The sequence below is a fragment of the Chrysochloris asiatica genome, unplaced genomic scaffold (assembly GCF_000296735.1).
Source record: "Chrysochloris asiatica unplaced genomic scaffold, ChrAsi1.0 scaffold00166, whole genome shotgun sequence".
Lineage (NCBI taxonomy): Eukaryota > Metazoa > Chordata > Mammalia > Afrosoricida > Chrysochloridae > Chrysochloris > Chrysochloris asiatica.
The window spans coordinates 6060956-6085368 of NW_006408684.1; the positions used below are offsets into that span (position 1 = coordinate 6060956).

General features: G+C 40.1%; 1 protein-coding gene and 1 pseudogene across 1 annotated transcript in view; one reads left to right on the plus strand and one right to left on the minus strand.

Moving 5' to 3' along the window:
• Positions 1-24413, minus strand: part of DPP6 (dipeptidyl-peptidase 6) — a 1346563-nt gene that overhangs the window by 1020491 nt on the left and 301659 nt on the right. The gene's annotated exons all lie outside the window — the stretch shown is intronic.
• On the plus strand, positions 9818-10192 carry LOC102838127 (annotated as a pseudogene).

Genomic DNA, 24413 nt, shown 5'->3' on the forward strand with positions numbered 1-24413 from the left:
ACACACTGTTAACTGATGATATATGGAGGGGATAATAATCAATGTAATGAAACAAGCTATATGAATGGTTGAATGTGAAGCTGATGATGTGCCCTTAAACTTTCACTCAATCCAAAATAAAAACATTTAATAAAATAAAAAAAAATTGTCATTGTTAAGTGCCATTGAGTCTGTTTCAACTCATAGCAACCCTGTATAGGGTTTCTGAGGAGCAGCTGGTAGGTATGAACCGAGACCCTGATTCCCTTCCTCCTGTCTCTAAACTACCCCACTCAGAAGTCCACATCTAAGTAAAGTGGATTACCAGCTTGAGTCTTTCTTGATTTCCACTTTTATTCCACATCCAGTCTAATATAAAGTTGTATAGGTTTTAACTTGAAAACACATCCCAAATCCAACTAATCTAACTCCTCTTTCCTTCTTTTCCTTACTATCCTCACAGTAGATACAAAGTCCAAGCTGCCGTTATCTCTTCCTATCAAGTCTTTGTGTTTTAACTTTTACCTCCTAGAGACTATTCATCAAATTTAGAAGAAAATTCCAAGTCTTTACCATATATGTCCAACATCCTCTCATATCGTGTCTGTCTTTCCCTCCACCCCTGCCATATACAGAGAACGTTGGTTACCTTTTGGAGTCTCCTGGTCTTCATGTTTGTTGTTTCCTTTACCTGGTTTGAGTTTCTGCAGACTTGTTCCCATGTTTTTGTTGTTGTTAAGTGCTGTCAAGTTTGTTCCGCCTCATAGCAACCCTGTATAGGGTTTCCAAGGAGCAACTGGTGGGTTTGAACTGCTGACCTTATGGTTAACAATCCAGTGTTTATCATACAGTGCCCATATCAGTATTCAAATTATTGGTTCTGTAAAGAGGAGTATCTGGCCACTATCTGAAGTAACCACCTTCCCACTCAAAGCTATCTTTCCTTTTCCCCTTAGGGGACTTCCAAGCCCTTATTTCCACCGGAAATTATGTGGTGTGTTTGTTGTTCTTGCTTTGTGGTTGTTTGTCCTAATGTGGCACTGTGGGATAAGCACTGGATTGCTAATCACAGACCCTATACAGGGCTGCTATGTGTCAGAAATGACTTGATAGAACTAACAACAACAACGACTAGTACATAAACTCCTTACGGTAGCTATTCTGCATTGGTGACACTGCCGTGAACCATGTGGCGCACACAGCAGGAACTCAATGAATATTGCTAACTGAGAAATGAGACAGAGTGATGGCCAGACTTCCTGGATCATGCATCCACCCACACTGTAGACTTCATGCCAAACTTTTCTAAACACCTCCTTCATTGTGTTGTTCTTGCTTAATGTAATGGCCTCCATGGTGGTAGAGTTGGTATAGGGTTTCAGAGGCTATAAATCTTTACGGGAGCAGAAAGCCTCATCTTTCTCTCGTGGAACAGCTGGTAGTTTCGAACTGCTGACCTTGAGGTTTGCAGCCTGATTTGTAACCACTATGCTACCAGAGCTGCATTATTGTTAAGTACCATGGAGTCGGTTCCGACTCATAGTGACCCCATAGTCTCTGCTAAAACCTACTTTTTAACTTATTTCTCATTTGTCCTTGACTTGCCTTACCTCCCAGCCTTGAATCCTCCTCCTTCATACTCCTGAACCCCACAATGATCTCTACTGCCTTGGCTTTTCTTAGAACAGTTAAGTATTACACCGCCTACCCCCACCCAGATCAGTGTCAGAATTGCGCAATCAGTAAGACAAGATTGGACTTACCCAAGAACATACTTCTTCCTGCCTCACTGAGCCTTCCCTTCTCACAACACCTGCACATTCAGTTTGGCACTCCTTACTCCCTATTGTTTGTTTGTTCATATTTTATCCCTCCCCAGAGGAAGGACTGAAATACAATCAGTTCTGCTAATATGCTTGTTTAGAAAATTGATATATTAGAACACTTGATATATTTGGAATTATCAGTATCAGCATTGGACTAAATTATTGTAAATTACTATAAATAATCTTCTTTAATTACATAAATAATCCTAAATAAATTGATTAAAATATCACTGTAGGATAAACACTAGATAGTGAACCACAATGTTAGCAGTTCAAAACTTCCAGCTGCTTCTCAAAAATCCTACACAAGGTCACTATAAGTGGGAAAGGATTCGACGGCACTTAACAACAACAACAACAAAAACATTCGTGCTACTGGTTTTATTTAGTTCCTGCATATTCTTCATGAGTGATTGATGAAGTTTTGAGTGTTTTTTCCATAACCTTATTGGCTGCACAGCCCTGTATGATTTTGCAAAATGCAATGACAGTTAGGATTGCTGTCTGTGTGTTTCCTAACTATGTGTTTCCATTCTTTGTACATTGAGGGAAAAGGCATCATCATTGAGTATTGATTATATTTAATAATTTAAATGTAGGCTTGAATCCGATTGAATTTATTTGCCATGTTTTTAAACTGTGTATTTGTAGCTTTTGCTATTTCTTATTGGAGCACACTCAGGGCACTTAAAATAGGGGGTAAATGGTCACACTCTTGTCAAAGTCTCCTTTTCTTGACTGTTGATGATTCTTCATACTGTATGATGAATTAACTTTGGGATTCTGTGTGAGTGAAACAAATCTTTTTTGCATTTCTCAAACAAGTATGATGAAAATAGTAACTTCATTATTATGAAAATAAACAAGTGTTAAAGCAATTTAATATCTAGCTTATTGTTGATCTGACTGTACTTAGAAGGTGGAAAAGTCATCTGGATAGATGACAAAGGTCAGCAGTTCCTGACCATGTCGTATTCTCTCTTTAATTTTCAGTGATGACTTTGGCCTCTCGAGAGCTACTGCATTAGGAAATGACAACTAGACATGATGTCAAGAGGTTTGCCCTTTCTTATTTGTCCTTGAGAACAGAGGAGAGAGACAACAAAGATGCACGGAAACAAAATGATCCGGATGATGTCAAGCATCTCTTTATAAGGACAGAGAAGGCCACTGCTGCTTTGCCATTTAATATGAAATTCCACAAGGCACTTGTCCAAGTATCAAACTTTCGCATTCAAATGGTTGAAAAGATTACTGTGTACCTTATTTGACTTCTTCCCCATTTGTCCTGGGCATTGACTTTGAGTAGTCTAAACTGAGAATGAACTGACATCCTGACACAAAAGGCATGCTGGGCTTCCAGTCAGATGAGGACACATTGAGTTTGGAGAGATGGGTGTGGTGTGAACAGAAAAGATTCAGTGATGAAGGTATTGTCAAGTATACTCTGTTAAGCAGTCCCTGAGTGGTGCAAACAGCTGATGCACTGAATCACTCATCAAAATGTTGGAGGTTCGAGTCCACAGGAGCCACAAAAGAAAGGTCTGGTGATCTACTTCCCCAAACTCAGCCACTGAAATCCCTTTGGAGCACAGTTCTACTCTGACACACATGTGGTCACTCTGAGTTTAATATTTCATGTCCTCACTCTTCAACCAGTCTCTAAATACATTGTGACTGCCCCAAAACTGAGGACATACGGAAAGGAGATCACAGTCACACTTTCACACTTGAATTCTTCCTTATATCTCACCAGAACCTTGGGCTAACAACTGAAATGCACTAAACTTTCCTACATTAGCAGATCAATTTTGGGTTCACAAATGTTAATCATGAATAATCTATTGTGGATCCAGTTTCTCATTTTCTCCTTTTTCCACGATGATGACTCCTAAAGAAGACTTAACAAAAGACAGTAGCATCTCGGTTTGAGTCTCTAATATTTGGGTATGGTCTCAGCAGATAGAAACAATAAAATATAGATAGACAGACAGATAGATAGATAGATAGATAGATAGATAGATAGATAGATAGATAGATAGATGTATATATGTAAGTCCTGGTGATGCAATGGGATACATGATGGATTGCTATTATTGTTAAGTGCTGTAGAGTCCGTTCCAATTCATAGCAATCCTGTATAGGGTTTCTGAGGAGCGATTGGTGAGTTCAAACCGCCAACCTTGTGGTTCAAACAGACCTTGAAGTTGAGTGCTTATCCTATGGCACCGCATGCTATGAGTCAGAATCTACGCAATGGCAGTGGGTTGGGTTGGGTTTATATATATATATATATATATATATATATATATATACATACAAACAAGGAGCAAGGATAAGCAAACCCACTGGGAGCCAAACCAAACTTCTTTACTGCTTCAGTTTTTATTTTGAAGGCTATAGATACGTGGGTGTGCTCTGGATTTTACAAATCTTTGAAGATCACTGGAGGACATGTGACTTCAAGTGTCAGACCCCTTCTCTCAGTACTGTAGTACAGACTGAGTCTCGCATCACCCCACCTTGGGCACCCATGACTCTGAGGAACTTGGTCAGCTACTGAGCTGCCCTCTGCAGAGCCGGGCTGCCTGACTTGTGCCGTCTGTCCCTGCACAGACTGCTCAGTAAGCAGATCAATATTTTGCATACAATAGTTTATGAAACCTTCCTCATAATCAAGATAAATTATAACCACTATTGGACTTTTTTTAACCTAGTCCAATAATTTATTCCATAAATTGGATCTCATAATTCATCAGGAAGTGATTTCTCTTCTTAGAGTAGGGCTTTAATTATGGCATGTTCTGGTGCACAGCAAAATATGTCTTCCCCTTATCAATGTTTAAATTCCAAACACAGTTAGAATTTTTGCTTGATCCTTCCTGAAGTAATATGGTAGGTTATAAAGCCATTTGTGCTTTTCAAAGTATGTTTACATACGTTATTTCATAGCACCTTTAGGAAGAATGGAAAATAGAGTAGATATTCCCAGTCCTATTTTCAGGTGTGAAACAAACATGAAGTTCATACATGTGAATAAAACAGTACTGTATGCTTTTATTAGACATAGAAACCAGAAGTACTAACACATTTCTTTCTTTCTTTCTTTTTTTTAATCATTTGGAGTGCTCACTATACCATCTTGTATTTTAGTGCGACAGCATCATGAAACCAAAGAATACTCAAATGCTACGGCATAAAAATTCTGGAAACATTCGGAAGTCCAGAGCATTTGTCATCATGTAGTAGATTTGAAATTGCGAACTAAACATAAATAAATCTATTTCTAACCATACCACAGTAGGCTGGACCCAGGATGTACTCATGAAACTAAGAGGAAAGAAAAGAAAAGAATCGTGAGGAATGGGGGTTGTTCCCAGGGGTTTGAGACAGGTGGGAGGAGAGACTCCTCAGTATGATGCAGGAGTAACTGCCTACGCCCTTGGGTCCAGGATAGTTACTGGTCCAGCTGGTCCTCTGCCTTCCTTCCACCACCACCCGTGTTGAGGGTGGCTCCAAATCTCTATTGTACATTTCACATTTCACTGACTCTTTCCCTCCACACTTCTGAGACATAATTCAACCAAGTCTGCTGCCTGTCAACCTTCAAATAGTTCTAATTGTCTAACTATCAGCTCTGGCATAACCACAGAACCTTTAGCATTTCACACCGCCTCTGGGAAAATGGATTTCCATTTCCAGAAGATGACCTTCAGCTATTCTTGTTGAACGTGTTACAGAAGGAGTTTATTCCAGCTTCAGCCGCCCCAGCTTTAGCTATCCCAGCCTAATCCATCATTGTCCTGTAGTGTCCCTGGATGCCTCCCCCAAATCATTCCCCTCTTCCATCTCCAGGGACTAGTTGCTCTTAGCCAACTGCAAGCATAGCCCTTCATTCTTTTGTTCCTCTCTTCAGGCATTTTAACTTAGTTTTTCTCTCTTTTTTTTTTTTTTTTTGTCCATAAGGTTTTCTTAATCACAGGCCTTTTCTTTAGATTTGCAATGACCTGTTTCCTCTTTCTTTATAATGTATTCCTCCTGCGCTTATTCCTCTCTCATTAGCTTTAACATTCTCATTTTCCTGCCTTTGAATCTATCAATAGAACTTCACCTCAACCCTGCTCTTGCTCTCTCACTCATTAAAATATGAGATTTATACTTTTTTCCTCATTAAAGCTTTTATTTTTGTTTTAATTCCTAGTCCAGTGAAAATGTGAGTATTCTTTCTTTATCATCCCAGCCCTGAAATCTCCTAATCAATCCATCAGTGCTAATATGCATTATGCTGCCTACCTGTCCTTGTTGAGCCTGGTGGTGGAGGTGGTGGTTGTGTACCACAGAGTAGGCTTTGACTCATCACAACCCTCTATAGGGTGTCTAGAGCTATAAATCTTTATGGGAGCAGAGAACTTCATTTTTCTCCTATGGAACAACTGGTAGATTTGAACTGCTGACCATCTCATAATTCATTATGCTACCAGGGCTCCTTTGGTAAGCATACTTATTAAGAATATATAAAAAAGATCCAGGCACTAGAGGGTAAACATGTGTTGACATGGGCGACGCGACAGGCCATATACAGGGGGAGTTTGGCAGAGGAAAGATGGGGGTGGAGGAAGACACAGGGAGGAACTCAGTGATTGGAGTGAATAGCGGTAAATGCTGTTACCTGTTGGTGCATGGAGGGGATTGCAACCACGTAATGAAGCAAAGTAAATGATTAATTGAATGTAAAATTGATGATCTGTTCTGTAAACCTTCATTTATTCACAATAAGAAGTTAAAAAAAAAAAAAAAAGAATATACAAAAGAATGGCCAAAGGAAGTCTGACCCATAACTAAGACTGTAATCACAGCTCTAGAACACATGCTTCCCTCTCTTTGATTTTCTAAGAATCTCAGTACAGACAAAGGTTTTTCCATCAAAATTCATGGTGGGAATTTGTAATTACTTAATAGATTTGGAATTGGAAATTAAGTGGATAAATAACTAAATAAAACTACCTCTAATTACACCTATAAGGAGATTTGGTAATGTAGTGGTTGGGAGTCAGGCTGCTAATCTCAGGGTCAGCAGTTCAAAACTACCAGTGGTTCCATTGGAGAAAGTTGAGGCTTCCTGTTACAGGAAAGATCTACAGTATCAGAAACCCTATACAGGGTCGCTATAAGTCGGAACTGACTCCATGGCACACCACCACCTATAGTCCTCATGATTAAAAGACTTATTAGATTTCACTGTGTTTCCTAAGAACCAAACCATAATCTAAAACAAATCAGCCATTTTAAGAAAGTCAGGACATAGATAGGGTCTTCAGGGAAAAGTGGTTAGACTGGGAACAGCTAGAGGCAAAAGTTCTATCTCCTTGGGCCATTTTTTTCACCCTTTCTAAACCTCCACTGTATCAACTATGGTGGTGGTGGTATGCCGGGGTGTAGGTTCTGACTCATATTGACCCTGAATAGGGTTTCGGAGGCTGCAAATGATCAGAAAGCCTCATCTTTCTCCCACAGAATGGCTGGTAGTTTTGAACTCATAACCAACTCCTAACCATTACCCTACTAGAGCTCCTTGGAGATTATAATGTTGTTGTTATTGTTAGGTGCCATTGAGTTGGTACTGACCCATATCGACCCTATGCATAAGAGAAAGGAACACTGCAGGTCCTGAGCCAACAGCACAGTTGTTGCTACAACTGAGCCCATTACTGCCACCACTGTGCCAATCCATCTCATTGGGGGTCTTCCTCTTATTCTCTGACCCTTCAATTTACCAAACATGATATCCTTATCCAGTGACTAGTCCCTCCTGATAATATATCCATAATATGAGAGATGAAGTTTGGCCATCCTGACTTCCAAGGAACACTCTGGCTATACTTCTTCCAATATGGATTTGTTTGTTTCTTTTGGAAGTCCATGGTACTTTTAATATTTTCCTCCAACACCATAATTCAAATGCATACATGGTCTTCCTTATTGACTGTTTAACTTCTGCAGCAAATAGTGGTTCTCATATTATCATTATTTCTTACCATTATGGTTTATAGGCGTATTCAGTCTGTATGCTGAACAAGTAATTTGAGATGCTGTATTATATGAAGAAAAGTGTGGCATCGTGATTGGAGGAAGACTCATTAACAACCTGCGATATGCAGATTGTACTACCTTCCTTGCTGAAAGTGAAGAGGACTTAAAATAATGATGAAGATTAAAGACCACAGCCTTTAGTATGGGTTGCACCTCAATGTAAAGAAAACAAAAATTCTCACAACTGGATCAATAAATAAAAGATTGAAGTTGTCAAAGACTTCATTTTTACTTAGATCCACCTGCACATAGACCCATACATAGACCAGAAAGGTAGTTGATCAAACAGAACAAGGGGTCACTGAATGGCTTAAAATCAAGAAAGGTGTGAGCCAAGGTTGTATACTTATTTCAGTCTGTAAAATGAACAAATAATCCAAGAACCTGGGTTATATGAAGAAGCACATGGCATCAGGATTAGAGGAAGGCTCATTAACAACCTGTCATATGCAGATGATACAACCTTGTTGGCTGAACATGAAGAGGACTCATAATACTGTTCAAAATCAAAGACCAGAGCCTTCAGTATGAGTTGCACCTTAATGTAAACCAAACAAAAGTCCTCACCACTGGACCTATAAATAACCACGCTAAACGGTGAAAAGATTGAAGTTGCCAAAGACTTCATTTAGCTTGGATCCACCTGCCCAAAGACCTCCAAATAATCAAAAGGGAGTTGTTCGAACAAAACAAGGTGTCACTGAATGGTTTAAAATCAGGAAGGTGTGTACCAGGGTTATATTCTTTCACCATATTTATTTCAATCTCTACGATGAGCAAATAATCTGAGAAGTTGGATTATATGAAGAAAAGCATGGCATCAGGTTTGCAGGAAGACTTATTAACAACCTGTGATATGCAGATGATACAATCTTGTTTGCTGAAAGTGAAGAGGACTTAAATACTTACTGATGAAGATCAAAGACTACAGGTTAATATGGGTTGCACCTCAATGTAAAGAAAACAGGAATCATCACCACTGAACCAGTAAATAACATTATAATAAATGGAGAAAAGATTCAAGTTGTTAAAGATTTCATTTTGCTTGGATCCACCATCAACACTCATGGAAGCAGCAGTCAAGAAATCAAACAATGTATTGCATTAATAAAATCTGCTGCACAAGATTTCTTTAAAGGGTTCAAAAGCAAAAATATCAGTTTGAAGATTAAGGACCACCTGACCCAAGCCATCATAGTAGCCTCATATGCATATGAAAGTTGGAAAATGAATAAGGTAGATCATAAAAGAGTCAATGCACTTGAATTATGGTGTTGGAGAAGAATATTGAAAGTATCATGAACTGCCAGAAAAACAAAATGATCTGTGTTGGGAGAAGTACCATCAGAGCACTCCATAGAAAACAGGATGGTGAGACTTCGTCTCTCATACTTTGGACATGTTATCAGGAGCGACCAGTCTCTGGAGAAGGACATCATGTTTGATAAAGTAGAGGGTCAGCGAAAAAGAGGAAGATTCTCAATGAAATGGACTGACACAGTGGCAGTAGTTGGGCTCAGGAATAACAATCTTGAGGGTGGAGCAGGATCTTGCAGTGTTTCTTTCTGTTATGCTAGGGTCCCTATGAGCTGGAACTGACTCCATAGTATGTAACAATAACAAAAAACAACAATGATTTATAGAGATAATGGAAGCAACAATTAAGAAATGAAATAACAAATGGTAGGCAAATCTGAAAATGACTTCTTTCAAGTGTTAAAGAGTAAAGGATATCACTTTGAGGACTAAGGTGCACCTGACTCAAGCCATGGTTTTTCCAATACTTTCATAGGCATGCAAAAGCTGGACAGTGAATAAGGAAGAACAGGAGAAGAATTGATGCATTTGAATTACGGTTTTGGCAAAGAGTATAGAAAGTACCATGGACTGCCAGAAGAATGAGCAAATCTGATTCTACTGTTATGGCGCCCGCAAAGAAGGGTGGAGAGACGAACGGTCGTTCTGCTATTAACGAAGTGGTGACCAGAGAGTACAACATCAACATTCACAAGCGCATTCATGGAGTAGGCTTCAAGAAGCGTGCCCCTGGAGCACTCAAGGAGATTAGGAAATTTGCCATGAAGGAGATGGGAACATCAGATATGCGCATTGACACCAGGCTCAACAAAGCTGTCTGGGCCAAAGGAATCAGGAATGTCCCGTACCGTATCCCATGCGGTTGTCCAGAAAACGTAATGAGGATGAAGATTCACCAAACAAACTCTATACACTGGTGACCTATGTGTCTGTCACCACCTTCAAAAATCTTACAGACAGTCAATGTGGATGAAAACTAACAGTTTATGATCAAATAAATGCATAAATCTGCAAAAAAAAAAAAAAGAATGAGCAAATCTATTTTGGAATAAGTATGGTTGCTTTGTTCCTTAGCAGCCAGAGCCAGACTTGTCCCTCTCATACTTTGGACATGTTGTCAGGAAAGGCTGGACCCTGGAGAAGAACATCATGTTTGGTGAAACGAAGCATCAGGAAAAAGTGGAAGATCTCCAATGAAACGAATTGGTACAGTAGCATTAATAATGGACTCAAACATAACAATAAATTGTGAGACTGGCACAGGATCTTGCAGTGGTTTGCTTTGTTGCGCATGGAGTGAGAACCTACGTGACAGTACTTAACAACAACAATGGATTATAGCATATAGATGGTGGTGTTGCTGTTAAGTGCAGTCAAGTTGGTTCTGACTCATAGTGACCCTATATAGGATTTCAAAGGAGTTGCTAGTGGTGCATATTATTTTCCATATCATTGTAACTACTTTTGAAAAACAAGGATATATATCAGATAATTTCTAATTCAAAGCAGTATGTAAATAGAATCCTACAGCATTTCACTGAAGAATGATGAAAAAATATAAAAACCAAGAGTAGTGCTGCTTGTATTACTTGACATATTGACAAACATAATTAATGTACATGGAAAAATGTTGAAATGGTAAATGTTCTGTTATACATATACTTACTGCAATTTAAAAACACACACACACAACACAACAGTATGCAAAGGTAAGACTTACAGAAATGCCAACACTCAAGATTAATGTGTTAGGTAAAACTCACTAACTTTCTTAAACTAATCAAGTGCCCTTCCTACTTCAAGGATTTCTTTACCTTCCCTCATCTACAGGTGTTTTTTTTTAATCCGCTTCTTTATTTATCAGTGTGTAAATGTCAAAACAGCTATCCTTGCCAACTGATAGGTAGAGATTCACATTTGTATGCATTTCAAACAGACGTGACCCAACAGAATCGGAAATCTTTGAACAACATCATTAATATTACATGCAAGTATAATTTTGCTAAAGATAATTCAATATTGGCTGCAACAGTAAACCAACAGAGAACTGTTAGAAATTCAAGCTGGATTCAGAGGAGGACATGGAATGAGGGATACCAGTGCTGACATCAAATGGATCAGAAAGATGTTTAATTGTGATTTTTATTGACTATACAAAGACTTCTGACTCATTGTGAAGAATGGGTATTCCAGAACACGTCACTGTGTTTATGATGAACCTGTACACAGTCCAAGATGCAGTCATAGAAAATAACAAGGGGATACTAAGTAATTTACAGTCAGGAAAGGTATGCACCAAGGTTGCATTCTTTCACCACACTTGGTCAATCTGTATGCTGAGCAACTAATCCAAGAAGCTAGATTATGTGACATCAGAAGTGGAAAAGACTTAAAATACTTACTGATGCAGATCAAAGACTATAGCATTCAGTATATGTTTTTTCCCAATGTAAGGAAAACAAAATCCTCACAACATTCACTGAAATCACAATAAAAAGTAAAAAAATAAAAAATTTAAAAATCTTCACAACTGGATGAACACATAAATGGAGACAAGATTGAAGTTGTCAAAGACTTCATTTTGCTTAAATCCATTCAACATTCATGGATGCAACAGTCAAGAAATCAAGCGACATTAGGGAAATCTGCTGTTCAACACCTCTTGAAAGTGTTCAAGAGCAAAGATGTCACTTTGAGAACTAAGGTGCACTTGACCAAAGCCATGATATTTTCTATAGCCTCATATACATGTGAAAGTTAGACAATGAATTAGGGAGATGCATTTGAGTCATGGTGTTGGAGAAGAATACTAAAAGTACCATGGTCTGCCAGACGAACAAACAAATCTGTGTTGGAAAAAGCACAGCCAGAGTGCTCCTTAGAAGCCAGGATGATGAGTCTTTGTCTCTCATACTTTGGACGTGCTATCATGAAGGACTACTCCCTGGAGAAGGTTGTAGCGCTTGGTAAAATGAAGCATCAGTGAAAAAAAGGGAGACTTCCCACCTCCAAAGTGATGGGATGGTACAGTAGCAGCAGCAATGGGATCAAGCTTAACAACAATTGTGAAGATGGTACAGAACCCGACAGTATTTCATTCTGTTGTACATAGGGTCTCTATAAGTTAGAATAGACTCAATGGCACCTAACAACAACAAATGCCAGACCATTAACACTGTCCCTCTCTCAGAACAGACTTAACAAGAAGAGCTTGTCAAACAATGAGACCATTTCCTTCTTCCTTGGCAGAGAGCTGCTGCTGCTGCTGTGTTTTTTTAAGTGGATTCTCACTCATAGTGACCCTGTATAGGGTTCCCTGATACTTTAAATATTTACAGGTACAGAAAGTCTCATCTTTCTCCCCGGAGTGACTGATGGATTTGAACTGCTGACCTTGCAGTTAGCAGCCCAACATGTAACCTGCTAAGCTACCAATGCTCCTTTGGCTGACAGTGGTGACTTTGAAATGCTCTGAGGATTTTTGGTCCAGCACCTTGCTCCCTTGAAATGGGCTTTGGATCTAAGGGCTTACTTTGCACATTATCTGATTCATTCAGACACCCCTTTATTCCATGTCCCCCATTCTAATCTGCATCTCCTTTTAACCTGGCTTCTTGATAGAGTGTTTTACATTTCTGGCAAATTAAAATTCACTTAAAAGAAAAAGCCTTTAAGTGAGCTAAATGAGCCTCTTCACAGGAGTTAAGGTTTTTATAATTTTGTCTAGTGGCATGCAGTCTAAAGAATAGTTTGACAGTACTTTTCCTTTGGTTCCACTTTGCCCATGGGGCAGTGAAATTGATAAAGACTGTTCACTTTTGTTGTAGATTAATTAGTCTTATCTTTCCTACTCATTTACACATTCCCTGAGCATCAATCTGGGACTTTCATGCAATCCTTGTTTTTTTTAATGTCATAATCCATAAATTGCTTTTTAAAAACAAAACAAAACAGTTCCTGCTTTGATGAGGTGTTTTGTTGTTGCTAGGTTCTGTTGAGATAGTTATGACTCATAGCAACCCTATGCACAACAAAATGAAACAGTGCCCAGTTCTACGCCATCCTCACAATTGTTACACTTGAACTTAATGTGCCAATCCATCTGGTTGGAGTTCTTCCTCGTTTTCTCTGACCCTCTATTTTACCAAGCTTGATGTCATTCTTCAGAGACTGGGCCCTCCAAGGAAGATGCTGGCTGTAGCTTCCAACACAGATTTGCTTGTTCTTCTGGCAGCCCATGGCACTTCTCCAACACCAGAACTCAATGCATCAATTATTACATGGTCTTCCTTATTCATTGTACAACTTTCACATGCATATGAGTCTATTAAAAATGTCTACTTGATATTTACCCACAAGAAATACAAGCCATAACACAAGAAGGTATATGCATACTAATGTTCAAAGCAGCACTATTTACAGTAGCAAAAAGTTGGAGACAGCCTAAGTGCCCATCAACGGAAGAATGGATAAACAAACTGTGGTACATACACCCAATGGAATATTATGCTACCTTGAAAAATAACAAGGAATCTGCAAGCCACTGCATAATATGGATGAACCTTGACGACATTATGTGGAGTGAAATTAGTCAGTCACAAAAGGAGAAATACTGCATAGGACCACTACTGTAAAAGACTAAGGAAAAAAGAACGACAAACTCATACTAAAGGGGAGGATTCTTTGCTGGTTACCAGAATGTGGGGAGTAGGGTGAGGTGAGGGAGGGGAAGGTGGAACACAGGACAGGGAATAGATACAGGATAGTTTGGGTGCTAGGGAAGGGGGCAATACACAAGAAGGGAGAGGGGAATGGAAGAACAAATTGGACAGGAAACAATTAGACAGGTTTACATGGGCTAAATGGGACAGAGGTAAATAATGATGTATGCACAACCTTGGAACAACAGGGCTCTAGGATACAGGGATTGAGACATGGTTGAAATGGAGAAAAGGGGGGAAACAATGTTAAGATGCTTGGCTGTTTTTTTGAACCTTGGTTTCCCTGGCATACCATTATAAAATAGACACTTGAGGGGGAGATAAGGGAATAGCCAGAAATATCATCATAGAAAGCTTATAAGTCGATCTTCTGCCTATAACTGATTTGAATACCTAAAATGGGGCTACAATGTGCCCAGTGAAGGAGGCTTCCTGAGAAGTCTCTGTATTACACAAGACCATAGGTGGATTCCTGAACAGCATCCAGAATCTTCTGAGGGGAAATTTCCACTTGAAAGGACAAGCAGACCAGCCGGGAATGGCCAGAAGAACAGAAGTTACTTCTTGAAAGAAAGACCAAGAGGAAAAATACAAAACAATATAGGCAGTCCAACTGATTACTACGAAAACAAGCAAGTTCTCACCCAGGAGACATCAAGGCAAGTGGTTGGGTCCTCTCAGGGCAAACCCCCTTCCAAGACTAAGACTCAATGGGAATACACACTCTGATTGGTGACCATGTTCAACACCGACTAGGGGAAGTGAGGGAAAAACAACAATGAAGCTGAGAGCTAAGCCCTACAACGTTCAATAGACTTCTGTGAACCTGGGTGGAGACCTGGTTGGTCAGCAGTGTGGCAAGATCTGGGGACTCTTGGGTCCACAGTTAGTGACATAGCCACAGAGAACTAGAATGGAGAGTGAAGCATCCAGCTGATAAGAAGAGAAGGCATATGCATAAGAACACCCACACTTGCAGATAATACCCACTTGACCTGGCTTCAATGACTGGATAATCAGAGCTCAACTAGAAGAAGAAAGAAGAGGAAAAAAAGAGTAATTTGATACAATTGGATGAACTTGACCTACACCTATGAATGCAATAGCTCAAAAGAGGGAACAAATCTTTACAGCAAGGATAATTCCCACCCCCTCAATACAGAGTAGATGGGGATGGGCAACTTGGACATTGACTATCCAAAATGGGGGGGGGGTTTTTACAAAAACAAGAAGTGACTGGCTTACAAGCTTTCAAGAGGGAGCCTAGATCCAGAGGGTGTGGAGGAAAGTAGACTCTCCACTGAGTAGTATCCAATCTGTTTGGGTGGGACTGATTAAAGGAGATGATACAATAGTTAAAAATTGTTATCAGGACAGACGGTAAGGGTTGGAAATGTAAAGGTAGACATTTTGTAGCAAAAGGAGGGGAGTGATTGACTTTGCAGTCTAGGAGTAGAGGTCCCTGGTACCATCAAGGGAGAAGAGTGGAGAGCAGAACCATACCCAGAGAAGCAGTGATGCCAGAGAGGCAGAGACGATGATGTGGAGAGATGGAGCGGCTGGGGATTTTAGACCCAGAAAAGGAGAGGGGCTGTGTGCTGATGACCAGGGTGAGCAGGTTTGCAGGGTATACCCTTTGGTTAGTTGATGATGCATGGAAGGGATTATAACCATGGCAATGAAACGATATATGATAGGACAAATGCAAAGCTAATGTTCTCCCATGTAAACTATCACATAATCCACAATAAAACTTTTTTTTTTTTAATGCTATGGCTTGGGCCAGGCCCATCTTAGTCCTTAAACTGATATCTTTGCTCTTTAGACACTTTAAAGAGGTCTTGTGCAGCAGATAAGCTTAATGCAATATATCATTTGATTTCTTGGCTGCTGCTTGAATGAGTGTTAATTGTGGATATAAGCAAAATGGAAGTCTTTGACAACTTCAATCTTTTCTCCATTTATCATGATGTCATATATTGGTCCAGTTGTGATGATATTGCAACCCATACTGAAGGCTGTAGTCTTTGATCTTCAACAATTTAAGTATTTTTAAGCCCTCTTCACTTCCAGCAAGCAAGGTTATATCATCTGCACATTGCAGGTTGATAAGGGTTTCCAAGGTTTGGCTGGAGTGTTTGAACAGCTAACTTTGTGTTTTGCAGTCCAGTGCTTATCCTACAACACCATACCATGTTGATGAGGTTGTGGCTGTTTTTGTTGTTTAGTGCTTTCGAATCAGTTCAGACTCATAGTGATCCTCTATAGGGTTTACTAAGAGTGGCTGGTGGATTTGGACTGCTGATCTTGTGGTCTAGCACCTATCCTAGAGCACTACACCAGGAGCACTCTATAAATAGGAATATTTGACAGACTCAGTGATGAATATGTGGTGGGGATGCAAGGGTAGGGGCGGGAAAGGAGGAGATGGTCGTGGAGGAAGCCGTCTATCCCAGGCAAGTACAATGTACTTATAGAATTTGAAATAATCATAGATCTGACTAAGGGTCTGTCTACCTTTTACTATTATCATACACTTGCAGTATTATTCCTTGTCAGGGACAAAATGTGCCAACCTACCTGTGCAGACTTCCCCCCTAACCTCTATCCCCACTGAATAAAAAACAATTTTATCAAAAAATTCAAACATTCTTTCTCCATATCCATCTCACATGCACACACACAGACATTATTGTCGAGAGGTACTTATGAGTCCGTTCAGACTTAGAGAGAACCGCCCACATATAACAGAATGTAATACTGCTGAGTCCTGCACCATCCTTACAATTGTTTCTCGGTCAAGCCCATTGGTGCAGCCACTGTGTGACTCACCCTTACAATCGTCTCTTGGTCAAGCCCACTGGTGCAACCACTGTGTCAATACAGCTCATTGAGGGCCTTCCTGTTTGTCACTAACTCTCCACCATACATACACACATGAAACTGTAAAATACAATGACCTTGGTGTTCAATTGCAACCCTGGTGGCACAGTGGTTCAAGAACTGGGCAGCTAACCACAAGACCAGCAATTAGAACCCACCAGCAGCTCCTCAGGAGGAGAAAGATGTGGCAGTCTGCTTCGGTAAAGATTTACAGTCTTGGGACCACTATGGGACACATAGGCTTCGGCATTCTATGGGACCATTCTACTTTGTCCAAGAGGGTTGCTGTGAGTTAGAATAAACTCCACAGCAAGAAGTTTAGTTTACTGATTTTTGAAATTTTCAGTTTAACTAAATGTGTTAGCTCACCCTGTTGTGTAATATAATCAATAGCACCCATTAGCTTAACACCTCCATTTTTACCCAAGGTTCTTCTCTGTAGCTACATACTAGATTGTAACTAGGCTGTAGGAGTCCTAGTGGCACAGTGGGTTAAGCATCTGGGCTGCTAACCAAAAGACTGCTGGTTAGAATTCATAAGCTGCTCCATGGGAGAAAGTCTGTTTTTGTAAAGATTGGTGGTGGTGGTTAGGTGCCGTGGAGTCGGTTCCGACTCATAGTGACCCTGCACAGGGTTTCCGAGGCTGTAAATCTTTACGGGAGCAGAAAGCCTCATCTTTCTCCCATGGAACAGCTGGTAGTTTCGAACTACTGACCTTGTGGTTCTCAGCTCGATTTGAAACCACTACGCTACCAGAGCTGGGCTTATATAGGTTGTAATCTTTAGGGGAAGAAGCCCACATGATGCAATGGTTAAAGTATGTGGGTGTCAAGCTAACTAATAGGTTGATGGTCCAAATCCACTAGCCACTCTTTGGGAGAAAGATGTGGCAGCCTGCTTCCGTAAAGATTTGTAGTCTTGGAAACACTATGAAGCAGTTCTACTCTGTCCTATAGGAGTCCGAATTGATTTGATGGCAAGGAGTTTAGTTTGGTTTGGTTACTCTATATGGGAACAGATTTCCAGGTCTTCGTCCCCCCTAGCGGTCGAATCTCAGTACTTCCCCCATTGCCCACATCCAGTCCTTCCCATTGTTGTTGTTAAGTCCTTCCAATTGTTGTTGTTAAGTGCCTTTGAGTCTATTCCGACCCATAGTGACCCTGAACAGGGTTTCAGAGGCTGTAAATCTTTATGGGAACAGAAAGCCTCATCTTTCTCCCGCGGAGCAGCTGGTAGTTTCGAACTGCTGACCTTGCGGTTCACAGCCAGATTCATAACCACTATGCTACCAGAGCTCCTTCCCATACCCAGGCTTTATTATTTTAGGCCTGATGCCCCTCGGGCACTAATTCCCTAGCCCACCTCACTTTGCTTTATCTTTTGCCTCTCCTTTCTTTTCTCCTTTTTGAAATGTCTCTCCTAGAATTGTCCTCCTACATTGTCTTGACAGAGTCTTCTTTCAGTCCAGACACTTGGTTTTCTTTGTGCCAGGTGTAAGCCACCAGGGAAGACGGCATTTAGAGATAGACAGGCATTTTTTTCCATTAGATAAAGCTGTCTGAATTCATCTTTGTGAAAGGCATTTCTTTCTAACTAGACAGAGACACCCATTTTTCTATAGTTCCCACACAAGATCAGAAAAAGAGAAGAAGCCCATTTGTCTCCCTACTTGAAATTGCAGGCATGGAATGATGCCAACAATGCCCTTGTCTAAGGCTCTGGGAACTCCCCAGGCAACAAAAGCATCGCGAGCATTGTCAGGCACACCTATGCTTTACCGCGGCACACAGCCATGGAAGATATTGCGTGAGGTGTGAAAATCAGAACTCGTCACTGGCCCACACTGACCTTCTAGAGAATGTACAAGGAGTTTCTAGGATTCTACACATATGCATGCTGTGCAACATTGTGTGTATGGAGTTCTGGTGTGGCACTATAGGATACGCACTGGACCACAACGTCAGTTTGAATCCTAAAGTCAACCATTAAAACTCACAAGCAGCTCCTCAGAAACTCTATATACAGGGTTGCTATGAGTCAAAACCGCCTTGACAGCACCTAAAAACAACAATAATATGTCTGTAGTTACAAATCAGGTATCTCTCGGTGAATTATCAGAGAACTACGGCTCTCCAAAGTATAAAGCCAAGCTCACTGCTGAAATAACACACAAAAAAAGCCTGTCCTCCTCCGCATTACCAAAATAATCCACATGTCATCTTGGAAACACTGAAGGATAATCTTTATAAACGTCGAAGGAAACACTCCTGAAAAACTTCAGGATTCTTTGATAGTTAAGTCTCTCAAAAATCGCAGAAAGGAAAAGAAAAGAAAAAAAAAAAAAACCACTGAATGCTTGCAGAAGTCATTATTTGTACAGTTTTGCTGTTGTCAGATAATCTTTTAAAAAGCAATTTGATTATCTCCCTGGCTAATAGTTTCTCTGGGTTAATTAATAGGTTAATTGATATTTTTAATTCCCTATCAAATTAAAGTCTCTTTTGTAAGGAAAGTTAGATGTGGTTTCTAAAAATTAATAGTATACTTGTCTTTTATGCCCATAAGAAGAAAATGTCTTCTTCCTAACACACTCAAAGAGACAAAGCCTCATTTCTCATTTATTTATTGACTTGTGTGGTTGTTGTTGTTGTTGTTGTCGAGTGCCTTCAAGTTGGTTATGACTCACAGCAACCCAGTATGGGGTTTTTGAGGCTTTAAGTCTTTACTCAACATGCTTTTCTTGATGAACACCGAAAATTTTTGTCACAATCTGAGATGATAACTAAATTAGATTAAAATCATGGTCAGCTGCATAACCATAATCAGTTTTCAGTTGTTGTTAGGTATCCTTTAGTGGTTTCTGACTCATAGCCACCTTCCAATTATGTACAACAGAACAAAACACAACCCAGTCCTGTGTTGTCTTCCCCTTCTCCACAGGTATCGCTGCGTTTGAGGGCATTGTTACAGCAACTGTGTCAATCCATCTCATTGAAAGTCTTCCTCTTTTTTACCAACCCTCTACTTTACCAACCATGATGCCCTTCTCCAGGGCCTGGTCCCTCATAATAACCAGTTCAAAGTCCATGAGACAAGTCTTGCCATCCTCACTTCTAAGAAGCATTCTGGCAATATATCTTCCAACACAGTTTTGTTTATTCTTCAAGCAATCCATGGTACATTTAATATTCTTCACCAACATCATAATTCAAAGGCATCAATTCTTCGGACTCCCTGGTTCATTGTCCAGCTTTTGCATGCATATGAGGTGATTGAAAATACTATGAATTAGTCAGTCTCATAATGTTCTATCAAGCGACTTCCAGTGTTGTTTGTATACTAAGGCCATATTTTCCAACTATCTAGGTCCCTCTTTGTTTCCAACTTTGACATCCAATTACCAGTAATTACTAATACATCATGATTGCATGTTTGTTCAATTTCAGATAGTGGAAGTCGGTAGAAATCTTCAGTTTCCTCGTCTTTGACATTAGTGGTTGGTACATAAATTTTAATAATAGTTACATTAACTGGCTTTCCTTGTTGTTGCTGTTAAGTGCCTTGGAGTTGGTTCTGACTCCTGTATAGGGTTTCTGAGGCTATACATCTTTGCAGGAGCATAAAGCCTCATCTTTCTCCTGGCCTTCCTTGTAGGCATATGAATATTGTCCCATAACTAACAGCATTGTATTTTAGGACCAATCTTGAAATGATCTTTTTGAAGATGAATATGATAGCAATTTCTCTTTAATTTATCATACCCTGTATAGTAGATAGACCATATGATTGTCTGATTAAAAATGATCAATACCAGTTCATTCCAGCTCACTAATGCCTAAGATATTGATCTTTATGCATTACATTTCATTTTCCAAGATTCATACTTTGTACATTCCAGGTTCCAATTATTAATGTTTGCAGCCGTTTCTTCTCATTTTGAGCCATGCCACATCAGCAAATGAAGGTCCTAAAAGCTTTGGTCCATCCACGTCATTAAGATTGACTCTACTTAGAGGAAACAACTCTTCGCCAGTCATATTTTGAGTGCCTTCCAACCTTAAGGGCTCATATTGGTACTACATAAGACAATGTTCCACTGTTATTCAGGTTTCCTGTGGCTAATTTTTTAGAAGTAGACCAACTCTTTCTTCTTGGTCTGTCTTCATCTAGAAGCTATACTGAAACCTCTTTGACATTCACCTGTCAGTAGTGTCTTCTGTAACACTTGTAGGGTGCCAGATTCATATCTATGAGTTGTGCTGTGTTAGCTGCCCTAGAGTCATTTGCCACCTCATGGTGACCCCATTTGCAATGGAAAACAAAGGCTGCTTTGTCCTGAACCGTCCCCATTCTTTCGGACTGACCACTGTGATCTATAGGATTATTGCCAAGCCCTTCTTCCTAGTCTGTATTAGTCTGGAAACACCAGTAAAACCTGTTGAGTACCATGACAAAATGCAAACGTCCACCAACATAGAAGTGGAGGCTGCTTATTGGCTGGACATGGAGCCCAGACCTCTTGGAAGGAAGCAGAGAATTCTACCACTGCCCTCTGTTAATCTTAGAGCCAACCTATTCATAGATTTGCTCTAGAAATGGAGTAATCCAGTTTTGTATTCAGTTTTATAATGGAAGCATATGCCAAGACATGCCCTTTCTGTTCTATTAAGGTGAAATTTGTTGTTGTTGTATGCTTTCAAGTCCATTCTGACTCATGGTATTCCTACATGACAGCATAGCCCTGTCCCATAGAGTTTCCTAGGCTCCAAGTCTTCTCCCCCAAGGAGCAGCAGGTAAATTGGAGCTGCTGATAGTTCTGTTAGCAGCTAAATGTTTAGCCTTGCACCACCAGGGTGAACTGTATAAATCTTAAGTGTACAGTCCACTGAGTTTTGAAAACCACTGGAATGCATGCACTTAAATGTACATATTCCAATTAAGATGCAGAACATTTCATCCCCCCCAACATTTTCTTCATTTCCTATTCTAAACTAACCCTACACCTGCCATTTCATAGGCAACAACTGCGTTCTGCTTTCTTCCACTGTTCTTGATTTTCTTATATATTGAATGACAGGTTAGGCATCCTATTGTCTGGCCTTTTTCATGTGACCTTAGAACTTATGCATATTATGTTGTATAATGATAAAACCCTATTGCTGCTGAGTTTACCTGTGATTTCTACTGAACCTCTGCTACACAGTAGAACTGCTCCATGAGGTTTTCTTGACTATAAACATTAAGAAAGTAGATCACTAAGCTGTGTGTGTGTGTGTGTGTGTGTGTGTGTGTATGGTGCTTCTGGGTGGGGTCAAATGGCCAACCTTCAGGTTTATAGCTGACAGCAAAGCCCTTAAACATCCGTACAATTTTTTTTTTTTTTTCTTGCTCACTAATATTATAAGGAAGGAGCTCTGGTAGCGTAGTGGTTACGAATCGGGCTGCGAACCTTAAGGTCAGCGGTTCGAAACTACCAGCCGCTCCGCGGGAGAAAGATGAGGCTTTCTACTCCCGTAAAGATTTACACCCTCAGAAACCCTGTACAGGGTCGCTATGGGTCGGACCCGACTCGATGGCACTTAACAACAACAACAACAACAATATTATAAGGAGCTCTGGTAGCATAGTGGTTACTAATCGGGCTGCTAACCTCAAGGTTCGCAGTTCGAAACTACCAGCCATTCCACGGGAGAAAGATGAGGCTTTCTGCTCCTGTAAAGATTTACAGCCTTGGAAACTCTGTACAGGATCACTATGAGTCGTAACTGAGTCCACGGTATTTAACAACAACAACAGCAACATTGTATGGTGGACTCCTGGTGTGGGGCTGTAGGATCACTGAGCTGCAAACCACAAGGTCAGCAGTGCAAACCCATCAGTTTCTCCCCGAAAGCCCTATACAGGGTTGCTATGAGTGGAAACCAACTCAGTATTAAACAAAAACAGGAGGTTGCACATGAATAGGACTGTTATCAACATTCCCGTATAAGTCTTTCTGTGGTCATGTGTGTTCAATACTTTGGATAAGTAGCTAGGAGTCCAGGAGATTACAAAACTCACCAGCTGCTCCTTGGAACCATATACAGGGTTGCTATCAGTTGGCACCTATTTGACAGCGCTTAACAACACTGTATGGTAAACTTAAGACACTCTAAACATTTTCAAAAGCAGTTTTACCTATCAGCAATGTCTGAGAATTTCTTTTCCTACACATCTGTGCTAATATTGACTTTTGTCAATTTTTTTTATTAGTCATTTTAGTGAACTGTGAAGTTACATCTCAATACTGCTTTAGTTGTCATTTCCTTACTTTCTAAGAATTCTTCTTGATAAAGAGCCCTGGTGTGGCACTGTGGGATAAGCACTGGACTGCTAACCACAAGGTCAGCAGTTCAAATCCACCAGCCACTCCTTAGAAACTCTAAAAGTCACTATGAGTCGAAACCAATTTGATGGCACTTAACAGAAATAACGATGATTAATAAAGTCTCTGGTAGCATAGTGGTTACAAATCGGGCTGCGAGCCCCAAGGTCAGCAGTTCGAAACTACCAGCTGTTCCGCAGGAGAAAGATGAGGCTTTCTGCTCCTGTAAAGATGTACAGCCTCGGAAACCCTGTACAGGGTCGCTATGAGTCGGAACTGACTCCACGGCACATAACAACAATAACAACAACAATGCCATGTGCTGCTTAATATACTAATTTTAATATATTTAGTTTTATATTTTCTTTTATAAAGTGCCAATTCAAGTATTTTGAGGGGAAATAATGTGAGTTCTAGTTGCATGTTGAAAGAATGTATAGTCTGTGTTTTACAGTCCTATAAGTGTCAATTAGGTCAAGATGACTGAGTATGTTTCATACCTACTATGGATTTACTGAAATGTTGCATGGTTGTTTCATCTATTACTCAGAGAAGTATAAAAATTTTTAATTATTTGTTGACTTATCTACTTATACCTTTAATTCTGTCAGCCTTTTTTCATGTATTTCAAAACCTGATTACTGGACACAGAGTGGTGGTGGCAGTTGTGTGTCGTGGAGCCCATTCTGACTCAAAGCAACACAGTGCAGGGTGTCCGAGGCTGTAAATTTTTATGGGACAAAAAAGCCTCATCTTTCTCCCACGGAGTAGCTAGTAGATTCAAACTGCTGACCTTATGGATAGCAGGCCAATGTGTAACCCATTATGCTACCAGAGCTCCTTGTTGTTGTTGTGAAGTGCCGTCGAGTTGGTTCCAACCCATAGCGACCCTGTATAGGGTTTCTGAGGAGCAGCTGGTGAGCTTGAACGGCCGACTTTGCAGTTCAAACGGCTTTGCAGTCTGGCTCATTAACCCATAGCGCCATACCAAAGCTCCTTACATGTTTATTATTTTAATGTCTCTCTGATTATTAACCCATCTGTTAGTGTTTCATTGTCTGTGACAATATTCCTTGTTTTGAAGCCTATTTTTTTAATAATAATATAGCCATAGCAGCATTTTTATGTTTATTGTTTTCATTGTTTATCTTTTGCTATTCTTTCCATTTCAACCCATCTGTATTTAAAGGGAGCCCCTTGTACACAGTATATAGTTTTGATTTTTTTTTTTT